This window comes from Talpa occidentalis, unplaced genomic scaffold, assembly GCF_014898055.3.
Source record: "Talpa occidentalis isolate TD23 unplaced genomic scaffold, MPIMG_talOcc4v2.1 talOcc4.18, whole genome shotgun sequence".
Taxonomy (NCBI): Eukaryota; Metazoa; Chordata; class Mammalia; order Eulipotyphla; family Talpidae; genus Talpa; species Talpa occidentalis.
The window spans coordinates 15,648,700-15,654,206 of NW_023601851.1; the positions used below are offsets into that span (position 1 = coordinate 15,648,700).

Consider the following 5,507-nt stretch of genomic DNA (forward strand, 5'->3'; position numbering starts at 1 on the left):
AGATTTAATCACTATAAATCCCCTCAAGCTTTAAAATTTTAACGATTGTTTACAAACCTATACACTAAGATTTTTGTTCTAAAGACATCTGAATCAAAGTTCTGAATCTCAAGGATACACTGCTATGCACAGAACAACTTTTAAGTAAGCACAGATTGATTAACTCTCAATAGATTAACAAATTAAAAAAAAATTCTGAGCACTGTAGTAATATTTTTTGGGAAACAGCACTTTATGCTTCATCAAGTTCAATAAATCAGACTTGCACCAATATCAAAAAGATAAATATATGGAGAAATACACTTACCAATATATCTGAGCGAACATGCTGCTTTCCCTTTTCTTCATGTGGTCCTAATGTCAATTTTCCAGTAGAAAAAAAGGGTGTATCCAGTGTTTTATATACTTTCAGTTCACCACGCGCAACAAAAAATTGGTAAGTATCTCATGGCCTTACAAGATCTAAGGGAAAAAATAAATATAAAGTAAAAATAAATACAAAAAATAGTGATGCAACAATACACACACACATATAATAGTTACGACTAGATGTAAACCTGTCTTAGACAGAAGTGATTAAGTTAATTGACTCTGGAGACAGAATGCCAGAGGACAAATCCTCCCTCTGCCTTACAAGCTCTATGAATTTAGGTAAGTTATCAATGTCTGTCTGTCTCTCTCCATTTTCTTTGCTATACAATGAGATTAAAAAAAGAAAGTTCATATTTCATATGAGTTACAGGTGTGAGATATTTAAGACACTGGCACAAAGTAAACATTAGGTAGGTCTTAGCTATTAATATTAATGGCAGTAATTATTATTTCTATTATAGGAAGGTTGGAAAATAAAATAAAGAGATAAGAATTCCATATCTTTAAAAAGTTTATCATAACTCTTAATCATTATGCCACTATTCTTTTGTAATTGATTGACAGATTATTAAATAACAAGGTATTTACTTATCAGGTAAAGGTACTCAGTAAACAGAATTCTGTTACTCACAAATTACTATCTTACTTTTGAATTTCCCTTTTACTTACAAACCTTTCCAAATCTGTAACTAATATTCTTATCTATCAGTAGCTTCTGACACTGTTTCCTTGGCTACTCAGGAATGTTAGTAATCCTACACATTATAGAATATAGAGAATAGAGGCTCAAAAACAGACAAAAAGTAATGAACGCCTAACAACACAATTTTTCAAACCTGGTGCAGTATGGTGATGCTATTAATATTACACTAAATAAAATTCTCTGTACTTCTACCTCTATTGCCAAATAATTGAATAAAGAAGTAAGTTGTTGAAGCATTTATGTATTTCAAATATATAAATATTGCCTAGTGGAATGTCACTTATCCCCACCACACATTAGTCAAACCCTTGGGAACTCCCACAGTCTCCAGACACTGAATGTTTAAAACCTACTAAATATAACGGGCACCTTCCAGAACCCTCTGTAGGCCTTAGGTTTAAGCCTGTTATTTGTTTGACTGATTGTTGTGTTAGTCATGCTCCCCAAAGGTTTCACCTACCAGGTATCATTACTGGCATTCCAAGACCTGGAAGGCTGTCTTAATACTATCTACAATCCCTGCCTAGGATCAAAATAAGAGTATATCCTGAGTCTGTTTGCTACAATTCCCCATAAATGGCTTGTCTCAATGTGACCTCCTGAACACCACTGTAGGAGTTAACAGTCTTGACAATGGTACTTGTAGTTCAAAGGACAAATTCATGGTGTTCTGTGTCCCTGGAGATTACTTGCCATCAGTGCTCCACCAGAACAGCCCTCACACAGGCTGCTTATTAGCATTAGACATTCTACTGGATTTTTGCTCTGAAATAAATGGAGCAAGAGATGGAAAGTAGATAAAAGTCAGTCAACAAATCAAGTTTTTGTCCTTTGTTTTTTAAACTAAACATTTTCAATACCATCCTTTATCTTACCCATAAGAATAATCTCTCTTGTTTCTGGGTCCTTTACCCTCGTTGGTTGCAAAGGATCTCCCAGAGGTATATTCAGATTTATCGCTAATTTATTATCTGCAAAAGAAGTATCATTGAAATACAAACTACTTAAAATTCTTTTCCACTGAAGAAAAACTAGTATGATATACAATAATGGACAAGTCGTAGCAGAAAATAAGCAGAGGTATAGTCCTATTTAAAAATGACCACTTTGATAAAAGTTCAAAAACCACAATGATTTACTATAGAAGCATACATCCTAAACACATTTTCTATAAGCCTATTAAAACATAACAACTCTTGTTTTTTTTTTTTTTTTTTTTTGTGTGTGTGTGTGTGTGTGTGTGTGACCCTCGCCGGTGGCCAGGGATCGAACTGGCACTGCAGAGGCTGCAGGCAGCCTCGCAACCCAGCGCTCAACGGCTGTGCCACCAGGGGAGGCCCAAAACATAACAACTCTTGAACTCCTGCATCATCAAGAAGTTAAATGACTGTTCTGCATATTCTCTGATAGCATGTACTACACTTTAGAAAAATTCATTAAAATGTCAATTTTAACCACAGCTTGGGGACAGAAAAGGAGTTTTGTTTGTGTGGTTTGCTTATGAAGAAATTATTTATACTATGTCATTAATGATTTTTTTAAAAGAATTTCAAATTTTATTTCAAAATTTGTGGGGGAAAGGTGGTCATTTTTACCCTATAGTACCACATCTGAGTTTTTAGAGATAAATTTCAAAATTTTCAAAGTGCTACTTTTCAAAGTACTGTCACTTAAAAGAAAATCTAAAAGTTACTTTCAGGAATAAGTTCATACTTCTTTTATCATTATCAAGACAGATCCTTTTTCTATTAACAATTTTGTTGACTTTTTCCATGTTTCCTTTTGCCTTCCTTTTAGATGATACTGCGTCTGGGGATAGTATTCCACCAATCACAAAGCCCCCTGAAATTAACAAAAATGGCAAAATTTCATATCTGAGAAAATGAAAAGTGAGAAACAAAACTCTAAATATAACACATTTCCTTTCAAAGTACCAAAGAAAACATTACTATTACTATATTCTATAGTTAACAATTCAAATAACACATACTACCAACCTATTTCATGTAAATGTCTTTTATTCTAAATCTAGAAGCACTGATGAAACATGACTGAATGTCTTCAGTTGTGTAAAATCAATAGTCACACCTGGCAATTTAAAAAAAAAAAAAACACACAAGGCCAGCAATGAATTATTTATAGTAGTCCACATGTGAGTTTAGTTCTTTGACTTAGCTATATTCTTTAAGAAAGGAAACAACTTTAAGGTAACACTCACAATACTTTTGTGCCCAACCTTTACCATTTATGTAGAAAAAGATGAAATAAGAATAAAAAGGGAATACTTAACCTTTACCATTTATAATTTTCTTATGTTCTGATCTAATATTTCATTTTGTTCAATTAGAAACCTGGTGGCTAGTAAGGAAATAGTTCATAAAGTTCTATAAAGTCACGCACTCACCTCAAATTGCTACTAAGAGATATCTCTAACTTTGTCTCTAGAGTACAGTACTCAAACAAAATCGTTTATTCCTGTCACATTTGGGGGGAATGATTAAATAACAAAATGTATGTAGATATGTAGGCTTAGCTGGCATATAACATACATAAGTAAACTGCAATTATTATTTTTTACTGTCAGACATTAAAGCATAAATTGAATTTTACCTGACGGCCTTCCTTGATAATCTATGCGTTCCCCTCGCCAGTATTCCAAAGGCTTCATTCGTATTCTCTTGGTCCTGCAAACATTTGGTGTGTTGGATGGCAATACTGTAAAAATATAAGAGACAAAAATGTATATATATAAATGTTTAGTTGGATGATGCTTTGCATTGAAAAGATTATATTACCTCCTAAATGCTAATACTTCTAGACAAAACACTAAAACCATTTTAAAACATTTATGCTAATATGTAAGGAAATGTCAACAACAAAATAGGCTGCTAGTTTGGAAAAGACTTGAAAACTCAATGATACCCAGGATTAATGATGTTAAAGGCACACAGGTACTGTCATATACCATAGGTAGAAATTGAAACTAATTGCAGACAATTTGATAATACCTGTTAAACTCTTTGACTCAGAAATTTCATTTTGAGAAAATGAATTTGCAAAAATGTACACAAAAAATGGGCAAAGCCATAGATAGGTACAATAACACATTCTCAGTAGTAGTGCTTCGAATAGAAACAGAAAACAAAAATCAAACTGAAAACCATCTAGGTACTCACAAGAGTTTATTTGTAATTTAAAAGGTTATGTATACATGTGTCCATGTGTATACATACACATAACCCACTCACTGTATCACAATAACACAAAGTTCTACATACCAGTTGAGTCTGTTGGCTATCTAATTAAATTCTTATGTTCTTATCTATTTTTTTTTATTTGCAAGAGATGTCTAATTCTGAAAATGTGTTTTTAAAACATTCCAGTCTATGGATCAAGAAGATGTGGTATATATACACAATGGAATATTATTCAGCAACCAAAAAAAAGATAAACTCATGCCATTTGCAGTAACATGGATGGAGCTAGAAGTAATTATGGTCAGTGAAATAAGCCAGAAGGAAAAAGAAAAATATCGGATGGTTTCACTTATAGCAGGAATATAAGGGAACCAAATAAGACATCGGTGTAAAAAAAATAATAACAGCACAAAACACAACAAAGCAAAAACAGACAATTATAAATCAGAGACATACTGTAGGGGAGGAGGAGGGAGAGGGATCAGAAGGAGGGAGGGAGGAGAACAGGGGACTGAGGTGATGGTGCAGGGGTACATTGGGGAAGGAAATTCCATAGGGACTGCACCTGAGGGGGTGGGTGGAAGCAAATATTGTTTGAAAATGAACAACAAAGAGTCTTGAGACCTCATCAACATGGTGGCGAGGAAACGCTGCCAGTAAGACCTCCCATAAAAAAAAGTTAATAGGGAGGAAAAACAGCAGGTCCCTGAGAGAACTGGGACACGGAAGATAAACGGGCGACTCTGGCAAACTGCCCAAAGAAGAAAGTTGCCATAAAAGAGGTCTAGAAGGGAGGAAAGCTCAGAACCCTGCTACCCACCCACACCCACAAAGTCGGCACTCTCCAACCAACAGAAAGGAGGAAAAAAAAAAGATATAAAAAAAATTTTTAAAGTGACACAACACACACACACATAAAATAAAACCTCCCAGTCTAACTGTATTATCTAAATAAAAAAAAAAACTCCTCACTTTCTCTTATTTAGCTGCTAGGTTGGTTTGCACATTTTTTACATCTTCTTCATAAATTGTTCACTTTACCATTACATGTCCTTTCTTTATCCTACATTTTCATTTTATTTTATTATTTTTTTTAAAGATTTATTTATTTATTTATACGCACACTGGGTACAGTCAGAAGCTCAGGAGGGTGAGAGAATTCACCAGAGCCAGAGCGGGGAGCAGAACAGGCAGATTGACGAAGTATGCTGCCGAAGGGAGCAGCGGGCACGGCA

General features: G+C 34.2%; 1 long non-coding RNA gene across 1 annotated transcript; it reads right to left on the minus strand.

Annotated features, from left to right (window-relative positions):
- Window positions 1-448: 448 nt before the first annotated feature.
- On the minus strand, window positions 449-3,781 carry LOC119250727 (uncharacterized). Its single transcript, XR_005126412.2, has 4 exons — window positions 3,686-3,781; window positions 2,789-2,917; window positions 1,951-2,046; window positions 449-462 (listed from the first exon to the last, which is right to left on the minus strand). It is a non-coding gene; the product is annotated as an uncharacterized LOC119250727 (long non-coding RNA).
- Between the last annotated feature and the right edge of the window lie 1,726 nt (window positions 3,782-5,507).